Source organism: Protopterus annectens, chromosome 1.part1 (genome assembly GCF_019279795.1).
Source record: "Protopterus annectens isolate FY-2018-M chromosome 1.part1, PAN1.0, whole genome shotgun sequence".
Lineage (NCBI taxonomy): Eukaryota > Metazoa > Chordata > Ceratodontiformes > Protopteridae > Protopterus > Protopterus annectens.
The window spans coordinates 1,388,434,564-1,388,459,068 of NC_056726.1; positions in this window are offsets into that span (position 1 = coordinate 1,388,434,564).

The following is a 24,505-nucleotide window of genomic DNA, read 5'->3' on the forward strand; positions in this document are numbered from 1 at the left end:
GAAAATAGGTGCTTTTCAGTATCTTTATAGTAATCCATAAGATCAAAACCCATCTGGCCAGCAAGATTTAACAAGTCTTTATGTAGTGAAGACTCCTTAGTCAATCCAACAGGATCCTTCCACAATCATAGCCACTTAAGTACAAGTTCAAAGGAAGGGAATGATGTTTTAGTAATAATTTTTTTAAGTTTTTTCACTTGAGACTTGACTGCACCAGATTTTTTGCTGCGAGCAACCTTGAACTACTGATCCATATGCAGCCAAGTAAGACATCGTCAGGTGAATGAGGTGAATTTGTGTGAATCACTTACCATACAGGTTCTTGTCATTGTTGAAAACCATTGTCTGTTACTACATTCCTCGCAGCAGACGAGATAGAGATTGCATTGTTAGAGATGGGAGAATTCGGTACTTGCGTATTATCGCAACCACATTCATACTGAATCTGTTCATATTGTCTGGCAGCCCTTCAACCTATCATTTTCTTAAGGTAAGGAAATCCACCTCTTTTAGGAAGATATGCTTACAACAGAAATTAAAGTAGAAAGTGTACGAAAAGTGAAAAAAGTAATCACTTGCCTGTTTTATCCTCTGTGGGTTAAATCTTACAGCGGTCACTGTCAATATTGATTCAAAACAGTGTTTTCTCTTTCCAGCTTGAATGTTACCTAACCCAATACATTTGCCGTGAAGGTCAAGCTGCAAAGAAAAAAATGTTTTCAATCTACATTCAAATCTAAAACTGTAACAATTCCACCACAGAACAAGAAGCAGTCAACTGTTTTCCAAGCCGTAACAACAAGGCAGGTCTTTTACTGTAGGCAGCAGATGAATAAGCTCTGCAGTTGTGCCACTCCAAAGTTATGAGCGGAAGGATAGCACGGAAATTAAAAATGTAGAAAATAATTTACCGTTAACCAGTATGTAACTGGAACGGCACAGTAATGATTCAAAAGGACGTGTTTTTAGACTAGAAAGGCCGATACGCTCAATGTTCATGGTACTGTCCAACCTCCAGGCACCTGTATGACATCAGAAGGGGAGAAAATAGAAATCAGTTGGCTTTTCATGTTTAAATGTGGTACTTCCTATACTATCCGCAAACCATTTACATCCAGCTGACACCATAACAGTACAGCAGTTACAAACGTATTTCCCTTTTCAAGATATTTAAAGGAAAGTGAATCAGAACACTTACAGCTGCACACTGCAGGTGAACACAACACGGGTTAACTCATTTGTTCAGAAAATCTGACAGTCTGGGCTCCTAGTTTCAGGCATACACAAAGTGACAGCTTTTATTATTGAAATTCCCCCAAATAGTTGATTATGTTTCAGTGCAAAGTACTAAGAAACTGGACCACTGTGTAGATACATTGCTACTTACGTGTTATCCAGTTGTTGAGAATGTCGTTGCGATAATACCAATTTCATTTCTTATCTACCTCAGGTAATGGCTGCATGAGTTGTAAAACTAAAGAAGTAAGCTTACCAACCAAAGTAAAGATATCCATATAAGTAACCACACTGCTCAATGGTTCTTCTATTTCACCAAAACAGAATCTGTGGAGAGCAAAATACCAATAACAAAAAAAAAAAAAAAAAAACAATGAATCCTGCTTGCATTAAAAGGACTAAGAATACACAAAGTTCATCAAGTTTCCAAAGCTACATGAACAACCTTTAATGGATTGAGCTCCCTTGTCTCAGTAAGTAAGACGTCATCAACATCTGTGTGATACAAACAAGTAATTCCTTATCTACACATTGCAGCATTTTTAAATGGACAAAATGATGAAACGATAAACTAGTATAAATGTAAGTGAAACTTTATTCAAAAACCTTTTAAGAAAAACCTTATAGAAAACTTAGATAAAACTTGTATAAACTTATGTATAAATTATATTAAAAACACTGCAAAGTTATCCACACCAATTCATATTCTAGAGGCTTACACTTTCAAAACACAGTTTATATTGCAGTCTCACTTAAGCCAGGAGGAGTTCAGGCATCCAGCTATAAATGCTATGTTAATTCTTTAACCTCCACCTTTGTTTCTCACTTCCCAGCTAACTGGTTCACACTAATTCTATCCAGTACAAAATAGGCATTTTTTTCTTTAATGTTACAGTTTTTTGCAAGCGTTGTTGCCTCACAGCAAGAGGTTCTCCCGTTCGATTCTCGGCTGAAGTGCAGGGAGTGCCTTCTATGTGGAGTCTGCATGTCCTCCCCGTGGTTGGATGGGTGTTCAAAAGACATGCGTAAATGGGCATGCCTTCGTTGAAGGTTGGACGTTGAGCTGGCACCTCGGTGTTCGTGAAAATCTACTGCCAATCATTAGCGGACCGGAGTTCCGCTGTGGCGACCCCTAACCAGGAAAAGCCGAAAGACAAACAACAACAACAACTCAAAACATTGTGTCATTGTTCTTTTTACACAATCTTTTTATCTAGACTCTTCATTGTTCTTTTTATACTTATCTTGACTCTATATCAAGACTAATATAAACAAAGAATATAGCCTCAGACAATAAAACAACCAGAGCAAAAAGAAGCAAATGACACACTAGCTGTTAGTTTATGTATGCTGTGATGTTTTTAAAAATGTTAAGTATGGCTTTAAATAATGTAATTGTTTTTAATTGAAGTAATTAATGTTAATTGGAATACTATTTAATGTGGTTGTTTTAAGTCATTTTTATCTAAGTCTGATGAAGAGGTGAACCCTTGAAAACGCTTACTTACAATAAATTGGATATTCTGCTGTGTTACATCCAGTGCTACGGTGTTTTTTTCTCTATATCAAGACTGTCTAGCCAGGAGGTATTACCCATCCCATTTAAATGCAGATTGACGTACTGAGCCTCTTTAGACATGAGATACAAAATGTAACTAAACTATCATACAACTGTATATGCAACCTACACAGTATGGTGGTTTTTACATAAATATCTATGCTTTGCTCCTTTGAGGTTCGATCCTAACCTCCAGTCTGTATATTCTCTCTGTGTCTATATATTCTGTGTCTGCATAGGTTTATTTTGGTTTCCTCTCAAAAATATTCTAGTTTATTAGCTGTGCTTACCTATCTATATACATACTACAGTTATCCTTGTCGTTGTCCTTCTGACCAGAGTCATGGCTGAAAAATGATCGCTGAATCAGCTGTCTTACCTGATTATCATATGATCAATAAATAAATATGAACAAAAATAGATAAAGTAGTGATAAAAATACAGATACAATTCAAAATAAACAAATACCACCTTCCCAAAACATCTACATTCATGAGACATAGGCACCTACCCTCCTGCTTGCGCTATTCCAAAACAAAACCATTAAAGAAAGAAGCGATGTTGAAACATCCCTGCATTGTGAAGACAGCATTATCATATGGCAAGAAGATGAAAAGTAGTAACACAAGTAGGGGCAGGATGTTCATTTCTATTATACTGATTTCCTCAAAAAAAATACCTATGGTCACCCAGTACTGCAGGCCCACTTTGGTTTGTATCTTCAGTAAAGTTCCTCTCCTTGAATACCTCCAGCTTATATGACATCCATAACCCTAAGTACATTGTTGCATCCTGAAGGCAATGTTAACATAGGGCAAACGAATGAGGGCTAATAATATTAAATATGTAAGTCAATATTCTTAGTTTGATTCTTATTTACATTATAGTGAATGATCTTCAAAAATAATTAATTTAGGCCCCCAGCACTGCAGATCCTTCATCAGTATTGTAGTGAATTAAAGTTTCTCTGTTGGATCATTTCCTCCTTCTTTGGCATCCCTAACACCAAGAAAACAACATTGTTTTTGGGTGAAGTGTTATAGTAGTGTACAGCTTTACTAAGGAGAATTTTCAGCAAAGGAACACGTCTTGTATTCAGCCATTGTGTGGGAATTTGAGTAATGTTTGTTTTATTCCTCTTTAATTTGACCTTCTATTTTACATGGTGTTGGGATGAAAAAAGAACTTAGTGGTGCCAGACATCATCTGAGCTACTGGAATTTCCAAAAGAGTACTTAAGCACCTTTTTCACTATACTGTCTGACTATAGTATCACAACCACACACAATAACTGCCTAATAAGTTATCATTATGCTTATAGCCATCAAAATGCATATTATGTTTTTAGTATTAAAATTTTGTATTAAAATACTTGTCTCATCACCTTTTTCATGAAGTTGTTGAATCACAATTTTTTCACATTAATGTAAGCCGCTGTATTTATTTTCTTGATGAATCCACTACAACTGTCAATGTCTTTCAGACTGAATAGTAATTTGTCAGAAATTTAGAAGCTTTGGATCCAGAACTTTGAGATGTATCTCACTGTATGTGGGCTTTCTGACAGGCCAGAATATGTTCAGTGTGCAGTGCTCCTACGTGCTGTAAGGAAGGAAGTCAGCATGATATTTACTGCACTTAACTTTAAAGATGAGGAGGGAGGCATGGTGTCAGTTATATGGGAGAAACTGAAAATATACTCTGAGCTAAATAAACTGCTGCTGTTTACAAGACATATGTTCTTTACAAACAATCTGGGTGTTTGGGAGCTTTAGATGTTTGACTGAAATAAAGAACAGAGCCAAACATTGTGAATTTGGTGAGTTGCATGATTCATAAAGAACAGAGCCAAAATCGTGATTTTTTTTTTTGTATATTTGCCTATTTGTTGATTAAGATCACTGGGCAAATTAGTCCCTTTCATAGCAACCCGAGGAGACTACATAGTTAAATCACTTACTCAGAGTCATGCAGTAGGTAAATGAAGGTGAAAAGAATCAAAGCTTGTACCCTGGGCACAGGAAGTGGCACCTTAACAACTCAGAGCTTTAGTCCTCTTCTCATGAAGCACTAAATATGTGCAGAGCAAATTAAATCATGAGTATGCAACTAACACAGTTCACAGAGGAAATTCAAGTGAATATGATTAAAACTATAACTGAAAATAATGTAAAAATGAGGGATAAAGACAAAGTGAATATCTCTAATTTAAACACCAGCATACATACCATAAGATATCCAAGAGTAGCACATACTAGATATGGTTATAGGCATAAGAACAGAAAATGTAAACATGCAGTTGTTATTTGTCTTTCGGCTTTTTCCCGGTAAGGGGTAGCCACAGCAGAACTCCGGTCCGCTAATGATTGGTAGTAGATTTTTACGAAATGCCAAGGTGCCAGCTCGACGCCCAACCTTCACTGAAGGCGCGCCCATTTACGCACGCATGTCTTTCGAATGCTACCCAACCACGGGGAGGACATGCAGACTCCACACAGAAGGTACTCCCAAGCCATGCCGAGAATCGAATGGGAGAACCTCTTGCTGTGAGGTAACAACACTACCGCCGTACCATCGCGGCATAAAATTATGTAATATAAATTGTAAGCTATGTGGTGGGGGTTAAGAAAAATGTTTTGCAAGGTTATTTAAGAAATGAAATATGCCTACTGCGCATATTTATTTATTTATTAATTATATTTATTTACTAGGAAAGTTCAACTGGACAAACAAGACCCATTTCAGCAGAGGCCCATGGAGGAAAGCTCCACAAGAAACTATAACAGTAGTACATATATAACACACAGAATGCCCAGGTAACATTAAGCAACATTGCATGCCAAGCTCCATGAGAACTATTTACAGTAGTACTTAATACAACTTATAAACTGTATTGTTAACATTAGCAGCATTACATACGAAGTGAGAATGAATAAAGCAGACAATTATGGAATAAACAAGTACATTTTGCAACAACATAATCAGCCCTGAATGCAGTTAAGTTGTAAAACATTAGCTATAATTATACTGATTTTGCCATAATAAGAAGAGATGGAAAAATAAGAGAGCAGAGAAAGCCACTGACATGTATGTGTACCTAGGAAAGGTAGTTTAGGAATACTTTAGCCTTGGTACTGGAGCAGAATGTAACATTTTGTCAGAGTTTACATTTGAAGCACTGAAGTTGCCAGTCTATGTGTATAAACTAGTGTGTACTTTACTGACATATTTAGGGATTAAGGTAAAATCTGTAGGTCAGACATTGGTGACCAGTTTGGAGAGCCCTAATCTATATATATATATATATATATATATATATATATATATATATATATATATATATATATATATATATATATATATCAAAAGGTGGATCATACTACTTTCAAATTGGAGACACAGAACGCCCTAGTTCGACATTTGAAAATAACGAGAAAAAAATGTTTAACTCACAACATCAAATGCACACTAGCATTCACTGTTGTGGATTCAACATATTGAATGCAGATCCCACTACAGTGGGGATCAGGAAATGTATCCTTTCCCTCAATGTAGTGAGATCTCAGAGTTTGTATATATCAGTAGTAGGGGGTGTGGGGGTGCAGGGGGACTTGTCCCCTGCAAAAACATTTGTTGCTCATGACCGGAAGTGTAGTATTTTCGATTTTCAACTTTCCTGAAATACTTTGTTTGGTCATGTTTATGTTCGTCGATTTGATTTCTGACATCTTGGGTCGGAAATCTGAATATTCGCATGTTGCAGGTGCAAGATTTTGATAGTAAACCATATATATATATATATATATATATATATATATATATAAATATATATATATATATATATATATATACACACATATATATATATATATATATATATATGTATATAGGCTTACTATTATTTTAGCTATTGCTACAATGTTGAATCCCTAAACAACATGATCAAACAACATGATCAGATGGTCACAAAACAAGAATGCCGAGGACTACTTGTTCAAATACTTGGACTTGCCCCCCCCCCCCTTCTGGACCAGTGTTAGCACTTATTCTTGTGTCTGCGCAGGTTAGGAGATTCGATGTTTAACATTGTTCAAACAAGTAGTCTTCAGCATTCTCGTCTATCTCGACCTTTTGGTCACATTATTTAGTGATTTGACATTGTAGCGATCACTAAAACGATAGTAAACCTAAATATATATATCTACACACACACACACACACACACACACACACACACACACACACACACACACACACACACACACATACACACATACAAACATAGAAGTTCTGTTTCAAATAGTGTTTGGACAATGGATTAGAAATAACCAAATACTGGTTATTTGGGTTATGAGAGTGTACTAAAAATGAAGCAGCCCCTGCAAGTACGGCCACCGCACGGCTCCAAAAAGACCTAATAGCAATACAGAACAGAAGGGAGCCAGTAGACTGTAGCACTTAATGTTTATTCCAAACTGGGTCAAAAGCATAGTATATAAAATAAAAAAAGAGACCAAACAGACCGGTTTCGAGTGTACAATTTACATAGCCTTTATCAGTATTATTGTCAAATAATTTTCATTGTTACATGCTAACCAAATTTCCTGGCAAATAATTTATTTAAGATTGTTCTTTATTATACCCATCTCTTCTCTGACTAGTATTGTCCTGTGTTCTCCAGAGAACTGTCCTTGGCTAATTTTCTTTCATTTACATCAATATCCTTATTCATTCTCAGAAGACGTGAAATATCTTACTTTATAATGATACATTTTTGCTTAGGAGTCTTGTAGTTCTTTTTTGGAATACATAAGTTATTAATGTTACCATGGACCAGTTATGCCAAGCCTGTGAATGTAAATGACTTAAAAATCAATCTAAATAAAACAATGCATTCAGTACTCAAAAATGTCTCAGATCTAATCATGACAGCTGAAACTATATAGGTGTTGGTGGTAAATATCCAAGTTCAGTTGAGGCTAAAAAGTATTATGAGGCATTCTAAAGCCATTATTTAACTTTTCCATGCACATACACAATGCAAGTAAAACAACATGAATGCTTTACAAACACCATATAATCTCCAACCTATTAACTAAACAGAGCATGCTTACTATTGGTAAATCAGTGCTACTGCAGAAACTCAACCATTCCCTTACCATCATTCGTTCCACCTCTGATAGAAACTTAATGCAGAGCCATATCTATTTATTGGTTCATTCAGAAAGGTACATCATTGCCTAAGTTCCCCAAACACACTCCTCATTAGCACACCCATTTCCAAGGTCCTCAGTTTGGACCAGTGTAACGCAATACAATACCTCACCATCATTATTCTCCAGGTCTTACAGATCTTCTGTTTCCTCAGCACTTACACTTTTTACTCCTTTTGTATTTCCTTGCTTATGCTGAAATAGCTTTCCCCATCTTGAACCATCCATGTGGCATGCTCTGTCCTGCACCCTCCATCTTCTTCTTGTCCTTACATTCTTCACAAACTAAGTTTAATGTTATCTTCAGCATCACTGTGAATGCAGATGCATTGAATCTGTAACTCAAAATTTCCTAATTGCCTTGATCCTATTATTATAGTAATTTATCCATACTCCCTTATTGTTATCACCTGCAGGACTGCATTAGCTGGTACATATCTACTCTGTGAGCAGTACTAAAACTTTCATCTAAATAGCTGTGCCATGTTTTTGCCTCATGCCATTAATTGTATACCATTTATGTTTTGCTCATATGTCTGTTAACTGCATTTATGCCATCATATTATTTAGTTTATGAATGTAGTACAGATATTGTATACATTTTCATTTTGCAACTGTGTTATCACTGAAAAGGAACACCAGTGGTCAATTTTATCTACCTGCTAAATAAATGAAACCTGTCATATAATATACACATTCAATACACCAGTGCTGAGGTGCAGATTTATCAAGCTACTCTTTGTTATTTTGTATGTACCAGAAGTATTTTAGAGAGCTGCAGCAATTATTGTGGAATCTCTGGGAGGTGTAGTTAATATGATCTGTTGATATAATGTTAGAGTAAACAGGGACATGACTTGTGGTTGGTCAATTTGCTGAGCAGACAGAGGCAATGTAATATGGAACTGAACAGAAACGTGTCAGATTTGTGTGACTAATTTCAAATATATGCATGATAGCTTTAGATCAGAGGGTCTGAGACAGAGACCAGATGCTGGTAGAATGAGAGGCATTAGGCTTATACCAAAGCTGGATGAGAGACAATTTCTGGTAAGATTTCTGTGAATGATAAGCATTTGTTCAAGTTTATACAAAACATACAAGAAAGTTCTGTAGAGCTAGCACAGCTTTTGGAACTTAATGTGATTGGGGGATTTCTCATTGAAACAGGAAAAGAGTTTTCAGTTACTAAAACAGGTTGTAACTAATGTGACAACTCTGAAGAATTATAATGTGTCTAGCACATGTGTATTGCATGTCAATATAGAAGCTACACTAGTACAAAATGACAGATAGGTGATATATGATCTAAGAGCATTTACAGATGAATAGACTAGATCTGTAGTGCTGGTTGAGTTAGATTATAAACTACTGCAAAACATATTCAGGAAGTCACAACACAAAGTACCATATACATTGTAGATGGTGTTGTCTAATCTGCAAAATGTATCACTTAATAGTATAGTACAAGCCAGGCAAGTGAATGTACATTGCTGATGTGCTGAGTAGACTTTATCTCAAGGAGCAAAGGGAATATATTTTTCAAGGTAGTGTTATGAGTTATGTTGCAATTACCAGTGTTACATGAGAAGTTACTAGAATTCAAACAGTTTATTCAAGAAGGCAAAGAGATGCACTACTTAAAGAAGTTGTGAAGAAGGGCTGGCCCGATCAGTAGTCATCAAAGCATCCGGACATGGGTGTACAATCTTTACAGAGGCAAAGGCGATTGGGTTTAAGGTGGTATGCTCAAATCTGATAAATTAATTATATTAACACAAATGAGAGAAACTTTGTTGGAGAAAATCCATGTATTATATTTGGTACTGAGAGGTGTAAAGAGAGAACATGAGAAGTTCTCTACTAGATGAAGACCTGCACAAATATAATGAATAGTGCAGTCATCTAATCTGCAGAAAGTTCCATAATCATTATCAGAAAGAAAGGTTGTTGTCTCATGATATATCAAAGTTGGCATGGAATAAAGTTAGACTTACCCCGGGATTCATGAAGCTCGGCACAAGGCCGGCATTAGGCTTGCGCCAACCGTGCGGCATGAAGATGGCGCAGTAGCGCCGAATGCATAGTAATGAAGGCGCACTGCTGACACAGCCACGTGCACAGGAAAGGAGCGTGAGTGCATAGGGCACATCGAAGTGCCGCACAGAGGCGTGGAAATGGCAGCTGTCGATGTGCAACCTAAAATGCTTGCATATAACAAGTTGCAAGATAGTAACCATGTCAGTGTCCCTGGATACTGAAACGTATGCAAAGCATGTAAGAAAGTACATGCGAACACAAAGTGACAAAGCAAACACAAATGCATGGTAGGGAATAACAGGTCCCTATCCCACGAAATGACATGGAAGACCCTGTGGCCGTAGTCCAACGCAGTGTAGATAGCCATACCAAGTGGAAGTGAAACGCATCATATGTTAGCAATCTGCCAGTAGGTACATCCAGCCCAATGGTGAGGGTCACCAGCTGACCCATAATGTGAGGGAGGGTACACAGCTGGGCAGATGTGTCCATAACAAAATACATGAGACATGTAGATATCTAGCGACCATATGTCCGAATTATATCCCACAAGGCATGTAATACACACATACAAAAGGTATGCCCATATTTCACATGCCAAATGTGATAGGAAATAGAATAAGCATGTAAACAAAACAAAAGGAGCATACAAACAGCCACAACAATAAGGACACATGTAGGCTGAAAGGAACAGTATTATCCGTACCGTCGACTAGGATTACCACCTGTCCCACTTTGCGAGTGACAGTCCCTCTTTGGGCAGTTGTGTCCTGACAAAAACCTGTAACAATGGCAAATGTCCTGAGATTATAGGACAAAATTATTCCATATACGTTATGTAATAGTTGCATTAAACAGGTTTTTTGTATCTAAATTACATAAATGTTATAAGAGACAGAATAAGCAACTGAACTGCTACAAGAATAAGCTTTTATATAGGCAAGAAGTCTAAGTTCTGTCCTGTGTACTGACCGTGGGTATGTGTCGGCCTGTAAAATGTGATGTGTGTACCAAAAATGTCCCACTTTGGCCAATTGAAAAGGTGGCAACCCTACCGTCGACTGTGGGGAGGCATTGTCCACTACAGTCAGATATGTGTATGGAATATATCCCATCCTGGACATAGGAAAAGGTGGCATCCTACCAATGAGTACAACAGGCTGCCAAAATCCGGAAGTCAGCGGTACAAGCCGAACTTGTCAGGATGTGTCACAGTTGAACGGGTATTACCCGGGTATACCAAACATGTAATGAAAGTGAGTATGGGCGTGTACCTATGTGCGTGAGGTATAGCATGTGGAAAGCAAACATGGCAGGGTAGTCCACACAACCATACAGGTACCAGACACATGTAGGGTATTCAATGTGTTACTCTGGCTGTGTCATGGGCCAACAACCAAAGCAGTGATGTATGGGGTGTGAGAAATCTGTGTGTGTGGGGTGGATGGGTAATGGTACAATCCTCCAAGGCGATACTGTGTCGTATGCAGAATAGGTAAACCGGAGGTGTATGAGGGAGCAGCGGGTGAAGCTGAAAGAAACACAAACACATGTATAAACAGCTGAAATACAAGCAGACAGGCCATACTGTAGAACACAATCCCACAAACAGATGAATATTGAAATGTGTGATACAAATGTATAGATATGTCACCGGCACATACCCACAGATTGGTCCTGATGGAACTGGCCATAACAAATGCAACACACCTGGATGCATAATGGACTACCCAGCATCCCCTCCATATCACACAACCTGCTCCCGTACCTGAACGTCCACCAAATCCAGCCGTACGTGCCCATTTGGTTTGGTGCAGCCACAGCTACACATAGTGACCACTATGCATATGTAGTAGGTAGTGTCACCCTAGGCGGTTGCAGGATTGCACATGACCTCAGCACATTTTCGTAACTCCAAAATGATGTTCGGTATTCCTCTTGTTGTGGATCGGTACAATTTTTGGATATCCCTCATGGAATACGTAACCTGTGTAAACATCAGAATGGAAGACATGAAGTCCAGTCCTGTAGATCTCTGGACAGAAGTTGGAATGTCCATTAGAGGTGCACGACACTGTCCAGCCCTAAGTGGTCATGCATAACCAACTACCCAGGATCAAACACTTGCCTGTGACGCACGTGTCACAATACAAATAAGCGGAAATATATTGCACACATCTGCATAGTGGCACATGGTATAAGGGTGATGAAGGCACTGACGTAAACAGGATAACCTTGATCTACTGTGTGAGGGACACTTAATGTGTGTGTAGGTGTGACCGACCATACCTGTCAACCTCTGAGAGCAAGATATCTGGACAAAGCCGTGAATAAAAGTATACCTGTCAATCTCTGAGAGCAAGATATCTGGACAAAGCCATGAATAAAAGTGGGACAAAGGCCCAAAAGTATGGACAATTTGTAAAGATTGCTCTTAGAAACTTAGAAAGTTGATAGAATAACAGTTTGCACATTGGCATTCATTTCCTGAGGAGTATGAAGTCTGAAACTCAACTGTCTGTCATTACTTTTTGACTTCAGTCTTTAATGACTAGCTACTGATTTGCCAGAAAACAACAGTGTATTACAGAGGTCCATACATATCTACAGTAACAAACCTTCACATTTATTTACTGTACTACTGCATACCTGTAGTTAATTCATGTCCAAAATAATAATCCTCGTATGAATGCATACAGGAAATAGTCAAATGTGAATGGGAACACCCCTCATCGTGGATTATGTATTGTAACCACCCCCACCCATATTATGTATTGCCAACATAAAAAGCTGCTGACAGGTGCCAAAATACCTGTGTCTGTAAACACAGGTAAACCTCTATAAAATGGACAAATTCTGTCCATGTGCTTCGTCTGACATTTGAACATGGTCAGGGCAGTTCCATTCACCAGGCGGACAAGCCTAAACCCAGATCACCACATGAACACCCTGACAATCAAAGATTTGTATGTGCCAGGACTATAAGCCTTGGAGTTCTGCATATCCTTGGAGTGATTAAATATGCAGCTTGGGTCCAGAGCAGTAGGGAATAGGGAATGTGTAATATGTAGTACCGTGTTTTTCTCAGCAGGAGAATGGATGCCTGTGTTGTAAGTGAAGCGGTGAGGCATATGTTAATGTAGCTGTGTACTATGGGTATGCATATAAATGAGTCAGAACACCAATAGTATAGTGGTTACAGCATCCGGCCAACGTGAATGCAGTCCCGGGTCAACTATGACTACAGCACATATGAGTTAATGAATGCATGTGTGCTGTAAAGACATTTAAATATGTAAAGGTGAACGTGTGTTTCGCATATGTCCGTTAACCGGATTACAGATATTGTACTGGTACCATCACAATTAAGAAAGCCTACGTAAGCACAAAGACTTAGTAAACATATGTAACCAACAATAAGGATATGCAAGTGCGCCTGCACGTGTGTAATCCGCTCACAGCATAGCCAATGAATGCTGTTTTCTACACGTTTCTTTATATATCTATATATGGATATATATATATTTATGTATAGATATATTTCCACAGACTTACACTAAATAAATATATGAAATAAAGAATGTACAGATATATATATATATATATATATATATATACACACACACACAATTACATTAATCGATATATACATAACAAACATATAAACATTTGTCCTTGTAGATATAACACATGTACATAAATAGGTTACGTCATAGCTATTATGGATAGACATACAGACATACAAGAAAGGTAAATACACTGCTGCTTTCCAAACCATTGCCCGGAAAGTACCAGTGTGCCAAATCTGCAAGTTCTACTCTTTAAACATGGATATAGGTGTCCTTTGCAGGACTCCAAAAATTGGCCCACTACAGGCACCGTCCTATAATGATTGAAGCAAAGGAAATCACATCTGCAGTTACAATATAGCTGTACATGCAACAGTAGCTTGTGCAAGGGTAATAACACATGGGTTGACAGAATGTATGACATATGTCCCAATACGTGGAGAGTGGATAGTGCTTAGAAGTGTCTTCATACTTTATTATCGCTCACATTAAATATGTCTTATGACTACTGTGGAGGGGGTGTCAGGTATGGGAATCATGGGTATGCAGTAATGGGCGTAGGTTCACAGGTGTTGGTTGGCACAGATTTATTAGGTCCGCCCCATGGGAGTGATTAATATTCCTATGTGGGTATAGCACATGCCTATACCTTCCAAAAGTGAAGAACCCATCTACTGGATATTGTGTAAACCATTGGGGGAGACGTAGGGACTTATATCAGTGTCATGTAAGTGATTATCATGGACGTACATGCGTACGAATAAGATGGTAACCATACCTCTCAACCTTTCAGAATAAGACATCTGGACAAAGGCATATTTAAATAAGTACAAATAGGGACTATTTTAAATATCCCTCTGACAAAGTTAGAATGTTGATAAAATAATGGATAATTCATTAGTATGAATGTTTTGAGGGTTATTAGTTATAATCTACTAATGTCTGTCATTATTATCTAACCTCACAGTCCTTAATGACCTGCCACTAATTTACCAGAAAGGCACAATATTATAAAAAAAAGGAACAACATTATAAGTCTAAGTTCGGGACATTTACCCAAAATGTATACAGTTGAGAGGTATGAAGGTAACTCTGTCCAAAATAAATGTACAGAACTAGTGATATCAGGTGGACAGTTGTGAAGAAAGACGTGATGACAAATGACAAAACATGTATAAGTCAAAAGCATGTACCTCGATAAATGTGAATGAATACTTATGCCCTGTGATAGTCAATGTGGAAGGTTAATAGAAACAAAATAAATGTGTCCCTCAGGGTGTTATGCAGTGTCCCCGATACAGTGTTCAGTCTCCCACACTCGCATGTGAGTTCTGCCACTGATGGAAAGTGCAAATACCGGCAAACACATAAGGTAGATGATAGCATAATATGTTTTGATTAGCACCTGTTGGCTTTTGTGAGGAACACAACACTCTTGGCGGGTGTGTCCTGCAAAAGGAATGTAATGGCATCTGGCCTGTGATTTCTTCTTGTGTGTAGTGGTGTAATAAAATGATATATCTCGTATCAGAAACAGATACATGTTATAGGAAACAGTATTATCGACTATACTACTACAAGAAAAATCTGAAGGTATGAAAAGCGCTGAAGTAGTCAGTTTAGTATTGACCGCAGGTATGTGTTGACATGTCAAATGTCACAACTGTATATATAGTACCTATAGGGCTGTCACCATTACAAATGATGAAAGTGGGAGCTGCTTTGTCGAAATGTCAGACGTAGCAGGTCAGAACATACATACAGCCATGCATACTCCACAAATAGACATATTAGCACACAGCAAAGCTTAGGCCAGGAGTCATGGAGCCTTGGCTGGCATGTATGAGTAGAGGAAGAGTAGAGCAAGGCAAGATGTCTGCCGAGCTATTCAGTAGTATCCTGTAGGGGTGTGTAAGACAGCCCCTAAAACGAACTTTGCACGGGCAATGTTAGGATATGCAAATTACCCCATTTGTAGGTGAAAGCTATGCAAATGATGTAAATCTGCGATACGTGAAACAGTAAGCTGTCCGTGCAAGAATAGAGTTATGTGCAGAAATGCACTCGGATGTTAACCAAGTTACGTTCTGCAAGTAGCTAAACGGAGCAATGTCAGCTGAAAATAAAGGATGAATTCAGTTGAAGAAGCATGCCAATGGCCAAATATAAGGCCAGTGGCATATTTTCCATTGGAAATTAATAAAACTCTATTTGTCCTCCCCCGATCTCCGGTAAGCATACCGCAGCGGCGCGAAAACACACTGCGCTTTTAAAACAAGAAAAATATTTAAAAGGCACATAGAAATTGTAATTTTAGTTAACAGTTAGTTCGCCATGCAGGTGAATGGCAAGCTGAAGACAAGATGGCTACTGAGTACTGGTTGCTATGTGTGGAAGCGCTCTGTCAGAGATGTAACCAAGCATTAGTAGGCAATCCGATGCAATTGAGGCTGAGGATAGTGAATCACAATTTGTCATGCCATATGGGCCAAGCCACTACAGTGGAAGAGTAGGCTAAGGGGACTATCAGAGTAGAAGATAGGTGACATCATGAGTGTGTATGTACAAAACACTGTAATCCTATCGGAGCAATGTGTCACATGTTTGCTGTCAGTTACTCATCAGTGGAAGAGGCGTGTTATGATTTATCCTAGGTACAGTCAGCAAACTGACGGTGTACGCCATGGATATCACTGAAGTTTCTTGCAAACCTGCTGACAGTGTGTTCACGCCCGTGAGCGCCTGTAAGCCAGAGTAAGCATGTGTGCTCACGTGTCAGCCCGTGTGCGTGCGCGTTGAAGAACGAGTAAGCTAGTGTAAGAATGTTGAAGCCCGTGTAATGTTGTGTAAGCCAGTGTAAGTGTTTATAAGCATGTATAAATCTGTACTACACACATCACACATGTACTGCGCACTCTGAAACACATGCTGCCAATACTACACACGTCAGTCAAATGGCACATGGATGGATAATAAATCGTCAGAATCAACAGTGCTGTAAACTATACTACATTGATGGTCAGCTGCAATGCATCATGCCTGCTTACATACACCTAGAAGGATATCACACTTTGTGTTAACAACATTTTAACATTAATACAGTGCTATAAAGCACCCTGTGCATCAGCACCATGTTAGTCTGTTCCTGCATCAATGCTACACATTACAGGTGGTGGCACAGGTGTCATCATATGCACAGGGTATGGTGTTTCTTTTCCAGAGCCTGTCATTGAGCCATCCAATCAACATGTAAGTATGTGTGTATGTGAGGGACAACAGTGTTTGCATGGCCCAATGTTGATGCAATGTGTGTGTGTATGTGTTAGCCGTAGCTGTTTGTTTCATGTGTGTGTGTCTGCATGTAAACAGTTTCAGCATGTGTCAGCCATATACAGGAGGTTGTGGGATGGTCACAAACCGTACCTGACAGGCTGTACAGATCGCCATTACTGGCCATGGACATCCCTCCATGCATTCAACAATATTCTAGTCCTGCACCTGTCAATGTATACACATACATTCTTGGGATCTGTATCACAACCTGTGGATAAACGTGAGTCAGTAATGTTAACCTGATTTGCATAGTAGTGTCAGTTAATACATAGTTATATGAGCCGTACTCATCCTCCAAAGTAATAACCACTGCTGACTGTTGCTGAGATGTGCACACGACCGTTTAAAGGTGCTGTACTATCACTGTTGTCAATGTCACTTGTAATACCCAGCAACAAAATAACTGGTCACTACACAACTATAACCCAGGATCACTACAGCACACAGTATGTGCACTATCACAGAGCAATAGCAAATGTACATACATCAAAGGTGTTCACGTACAGATCATGCAGCACATTCAATAGTGCTAATATCCACATACATATCAATATCTATCTACATTACATATATATAAATAGATGTAACACACACACTTGGCAGGGTTGGGATTAGAACACAGACCTAACTACCTTATCACACTACAGCATTATGCATGTACAGAACGTGCTACTGTGATTACTAGATCACAGCATTCACACAGGCATATGTCTAGCTTGCTGACATCAGTATCAAAGGCAAAGACGCTGTATGGATGGTACGGAGAGTGAATAGTGTAAAAGCAATGTATTGTTGTCATGCAGCAGGAAACTCTCACACACATATACACACACACACGTGGCAGGATTGGGATTAGAACACAGACCTAACTACCTTATCACACTACAGCAGTATGCATTTACAGAACGCGCTACAGAGATTACTGAACACAGCGCTCCCAGAGGCATACTTCTAGGTTTGTGACATCATCCTCAAAGGCAAAGACGCTGATAGGGAATGTATGTAGTGTGAGGCATCTAAAAGCATTACTGTGTCCCCAGGCAGCTGGAAACACACACACACACACACACACACACACACACACATAGGCACACACTTGGCAGGGCTGGGAGTTGAACATACACCTAACTATCTTATCACACTACAGCATTACGCATTTACAGAACACGCTACTGAGATTACTGAACACAGCACTCCCAGATGCATACTTCTAGGTGGGTGACATCATCCTCAAAGGCAAAGACGCCGATAGGGAATGTATGTGGTGTGAGGCATCTAAAAGCATTACCGTGTTCACAGGCAGCTGGAAACACACACACGCACTCGGCAGGGCTGGGAGTCGAACATACACCTAACTACCTTATCACACTACAGCAATACGCATTTATAGAACGCGCTACCGAGATTACTGAGCACAGCACTCCCAGAGGCATACTTCTAGGTGGGTGACATCTTCCGCAAAGGCAAGGATGCTGATATGGAATGTATAGAGAGTGAGCAGTCTGAAAGCATATTACTGTCCCAAGGTAGATGTAGACAAACACACAGCAGTGGTGTGATCGGGGCAACTAAATATCTACGGAGCACTACAACAACACTACATAGATACGAGACGCGCCACAGACAGTACACCCTGCAAGACAGTCAGCCAGTATGTTCCATGTAGGCATCCATCGTGACATTGAAAATAGACATCTGTTGCCTGGATGTCCACCATCGCTATACAGGATGTCAATGGCCATGCCCATACACAGAGGCACATCACCGACACAAGGTGTCACTGGCCATGCCCACACGCTTAGTATCACACGTCCATTTGGAATGTACTGTGTATCCAACTACACAATGGCATACTGGGCATGCTCACACACTTAGCAGTTGCAAAGGGCCGTCTTGCATGCACACGGATTCTAAACACGTAAGGGCGCAGTTTGGAATGTACTGTGTGTCCAACTACACAACAGCGTACTGGGCATGCTCACACACTTAGCAGTTGCAAAGGGCCGTCCTGCATGCACACGGATTCTAAAAATGTAAGGGCGCAGTTTGGAATGTACTGTGTGTCCATCTACACAACGGTGTACTGGGCATGCTCACACACAGCAGTTGCAAAGGGCCATCTTGCATGCACACGGATTCTAAACACGTAAGGGCACAGTTTGGAATGTACTGTGTGTCCAACTACACAACAGCGTACTAGGCATGCTCACACACTTAACAGTTGCAAAGGGCCGTCCTGCATGCACACGGATTCTAAAAATGTAAGGGCGCAGTTTGGAATGTACTGTGTGTCCATCTACACAATGGTGTACTGGGCATGCTCATGCACTTAGCAGTTGCAAAGGGCCGTCTTGCATGCACACGGATACTAAACACGGAAGGGCACAGTATGGTATTACTGTCCCCACGTACATGAAGGCCACTCACATGTATTGACCAGTACACACTCAGGAGCCATCACAGATGTCTCAGGTGCAGATAACAGAGGTACACACTGCAGTCTACAATGTAGCCCTCAGACATCACCATGTCGTTGGACCAGCAATACATCAACACAACACCGTGTGACTCATGACCTTTAACTGTACATAGGTGTACAGCAACTGTGCAGACTACACATGTACTGACAGGGTTCCATCATGTGTTATGCATTGCAATGATACCACTGTACATAACCAGGTCAGCTCTACATATAACAGGGGCCCTGGGTCTTACACAGCTGTGACAGATGACTGTCGCTGTACACCAATGAACACACGTTTGGATATGTCATACATGTAATTGCAGTGGATATGTGCATGGACCACACACACAACACATATGTACATAGCATAGCTTTTGCTGTCCTCCATGCAGACAAGTGGCTACAGCAATCATACGCACGCAAATGGAAGGTGGGTCCATGGCTGTTGAATGCCAACAATACATGAGGTAGCAATGCTGACCGAGGACACATTCCCTCTGTACTAGTTACCCATGACACCCATCATATCATACAACAGTCCATGTGTTATGTATGTCAACACACATGTCCACCGATTGCAATGCATACAAACATGGCTACATGACAGGCATGTAGGACCAACACACATGTGCAAACTGTAGTGTGCATGCAGCTGCCATGCATGTGCAGTAGCTGATGTATGTAACTCATCTGTGCCTAACTACAACATGCAGTTGCAATGTAGCCCCATCATTGACACCTGTATATGGTGACATACTGACAGTATGGTAGGATGTACATCAGGTATGGATGGATGTGTGCATGTAAAGTGGTGATCCACCTGTGTAGATGGATGTTCGTTGGGTATGGCTCACAGGTGTGTCACACGCCATCATACCATTACATGTGCAAACAATACGCTATGTTACTGTTACCTGACGGTGAAGACATAAAACCTACATAGCGGTCAGGTGTTACCGACTGTACATTACTCAACACCTGTAACACTTACATCCTCCCATGTGCATATAGCAGCACAATTGCCGGACATAGCATTGGTACACATAATGCGGCCAATACTGCTGCATGTCTGTCAGACGTATCATCATATAGCAGGTGTATCATTCACAGCACTGCCATGTGTGTTTGCATGTGTGACCATATATGCCACATATGGTGGGGGATACATCCCAATTGTGACACACCCCTGTACACTGTTGTAGACATCTGTATATACTGCAATGTGGAAAGCATGATGTAGGCAGGTGTGGTGTGTGTATCACACACATCAGCTATCCGTATGTGTATGACAGTTGTGGTCTCCACAGTGTGTGTGTGTGTGTGTGTGTGTGTGTGTGTGTGTGTGTGTGTGTGTGTGTGTGTGTATGTATGTATGTATGGCTGTCTGGTGCATGGAGTGAGGGTGTATGCTACCATACAGAACGCACAGGATCCCAACTCCTCATGGTGATGCAGTCTACTACCCTGTTGATGCCATCGGTCTCAGCTGTACTGGCTACCTGTACATGTCCCTTCTCTGTGTCGCGTCATGTGGGTGCACAGTACTGTGAGGGTGATGACCACATAGGCAAGTGTCCTCACCTCAACACTATGAGGTGTGCGTTATAGTGTTGTCGACCCCGTGAGTGTGGGCATGTCCCTGTACTGTGACAGGGTATTACTGCTACACAGTGAGGCCTCATGCTATCAAGTGGCCTCTAATGTTATCATTGTTCAGACCGCTGTGTACAACCCCTGCACCATGTCAACATACCTGTGATGTGATCTGGTATGGATGTCACATCTCTAGCGACTGTAGCCTATTAAACTGCACACAGGCTACTGGATCAGTATATGTGTGGACATCTGTGGTATGTTAGACTTTCCAGCTGTCTGGTTGAGGCTACGTATAGCATGCTGAGATTGCCATATGTGCCTGTGAGTACTCCACAGTTACACATGGGAGACAGCAAACACTGCTACCTGTAGGCACATGCAAGTAGACCATAAGGAGGGAACCAGGGCATCAGTACCAACATGCTGTTACTGTTGTTATCGAGACACATACTATGAACATATAACAATGCATGCTACACCTGTACTACATGGTTGTGCACATATAACAATGCATGCTACACCTGTACTACATGGTATGTCTGGTGCGTGTCAACAGTACACAACTAATGTAATATACACGTCTCTCACCATTCTTACACAACTAATGTAATACACACTTCCCTCACTAGTCGTACACACCTAATGTAATATACACATCTCACTATTCTGCTCACCCTGTGCATCAGACCATTTGAGCATGTCCCTGCACCGATGGTGTGGATGACAGGGATGCGGCACAGGCTTCATCATATGCACAGGGTGATAATGTGTGCCAGGGGCATAGGCTGCACCAATGGGTGACATCATGTGTGTCGGTAAGGGCCGGTGATATGATTGGACATGTCTGTTCAGTATGCATGTGGGTGTTGTGGTGCCCTACAGATGTGTTTGCTGTGTGTGTGTATGTGTGCACACAGTTCTGCCTTTTGTGAGGCCTACACAGGGGTACTATTGACAGCTCCAGATTGTACAGACCAGGTTGTACAGCTCACTGTGTCCGGCCACGGCCACATGACCTGTGCCTGCCAGGGGTTGCACGGGCACTACCAGGCGGCGGTACAGATTGGCTACTGTCTGATGACACATATCCACTGGAACCGTGTCCTCGCTGGGAACGTCCAGGGCCAAATCAACGTGGCCTGCTGTGTCCTGGTGTGGACAGCGCAACACCAGCTGCACTGCTACTGCTACCAGCACTATGGGAGCGGGCATGTGAGGTGACACGCTCACGTCAACCTTCACTAGGTGGTGTAGCTGGCTTACGTCCATGTGGCCTATGCCTCACTCCTACCAGATGTTCCAGCACAGACAGCTCACGCTCACGGATTGCCATGCCACCGTCAAGGATTCCGACCATGTCACCCAATCGCCTGTCCAGAACATCAGCAATCTTCTGTTGAGCATTTGCCAATGCCTGGATGTTGTCATTTAGGGTACGGCTAGCAGCCCTCTGCAGCCTCTGCCCTTCTCTGTTTTGCCATTCAGCATGTGCCTGTGCCGCCATTACAGTCTGGAACATGCGTCTGGTGATACCAGCTGCTGCGCTCAGTCCTGCAGGTGCATGTCTGCCAGAGGTCCTCCTACGAGCAGCACCGGCTACATGCCTGTGTGGCACATCTGCAGACATTACACTGACACCATGGTGTGGTGACACACCTTCTGTAGCCACCACACATTCCTGTTCCACGCTAACAGATGCTGACTGTCCTTCCTCTATGGCCACTGGTGATGCGGTATGTGTTGGCAGCAGAACTGTGTTCGGGGAAGAGGGGGACATAGCTGGGATGGCAACCATCGGCACAGATTCAGCCCCTGACAACCCTGCCTGTACCTCATTCATATGTTCATCACTGCTAGTATCTGTGGGGACACTAACATCAGATGGACTGCAGGAGGGTAACGCACCTACATCACCTGTGAATGCAAAGAAAGACTCTAACTTACAATAGACAGACACAGACATAGACACAGACACACACAGAGACACACACACACAGAGACACACACACACACACAGACACAGACACACACACACACACACACACACACACACACACACACACACACACACACACACACACACACACACCATGCATGTGATTTGACAGACGGCATGCAGCATGCCTGTGATACAGCAGATGGCATGCAGCTCAGACATTAATTGTGTTAGTAAGCATACCCCCTGGGGTGCACAATACAGCAAGCAGGTGTCATATCAGTAGCCATGCAGTTCACACAATGATGGTAGTATGCATGCATCCCTGTGATACACCATGTGGACCAGAACAGGATAACAGTACACATGGCTGATGTGACCTTGACATGCAATCTGCTGACGTGTGCATTAACACGCATACATGTCTGACACAATGGTGTCCTGACATGTACAGCGTCATAATGGCCATCACATTGCGGTGTTGTCTGTATGCCCTACAGATAGAATGCATGTTTAGCAAATGTGCATGGAAGGTTAGTGTGAGCAGTCTACATTGCTCTACAGTGTGAAATACAGACACTGTGCCATTGCATGGCATCATGAGGCATATATATTGCTATACAGTGCATAATATGTACACATTGCATAGCCATAACTGCATGCTTACCCATGACATAATTGTGGATTGTGGCCCACAATGCTGAGGTGTATGCACACCAAACCATGCTGTGTCATGTGACAGGTCACTGGAGTACCTACAGATGACACCCCTGCACAACAACTACAGAATCTTAGCTGCCTGGCAACCATGTCCACACATGGCGGACTTGTCAATTCACCATGTCCAACATGACATTGCTATACCACACACATGAGGTGCACAGCTAATGGTGATGTCCTACAGCAGCAAGGGAAATGTACAGTATCTGTGGCCTGATGTGGTGTCAATGTCTGTGGAAGATGTAGAGGTGACTACTGTCATGCTATGACACAGGCATGATGTTCAACACATCTTATATGGTAGATGTCAGTGACACCTCCACTGGCTGTGCACAGGCTTTTAGGATGTCCAGTGTACCACATCAACTGTATAATCGGTCAACTAAGGCTATAATTGGACCATGTGTGGACAATGTGAAACAGGGTGTATACACATCACATCTACTGTGTGGCTACGTATCTCTGGCCATCCCCCATGGCCATGTGTGCACATGTGTTGGACAAATGTGTGTGATGGCAGTCTATCACACATGTCTGTGTTGTCCCATATGACATACACCCATAGATGTCAGATATGTCACCATCCACAGGGCTATGCAGACAACAGGTTGTATGTGGGGTATAGGTTATGGGATAGTGTGACATTATTGCAGCCAATTCACTACATGTCTGGGACATGTCAGATGGCACATCACAATGTGCGCACCCATTGCAGGGGCATATAACACAATGGTGACTCCTGTGGGCTGCCCATATCACAGCTCACTGTGTGGTACTGTTTGCGTACCACATGTGTTGTTCCAATGTATGGTACATATGCCTCCATTGTAGAACACCTCC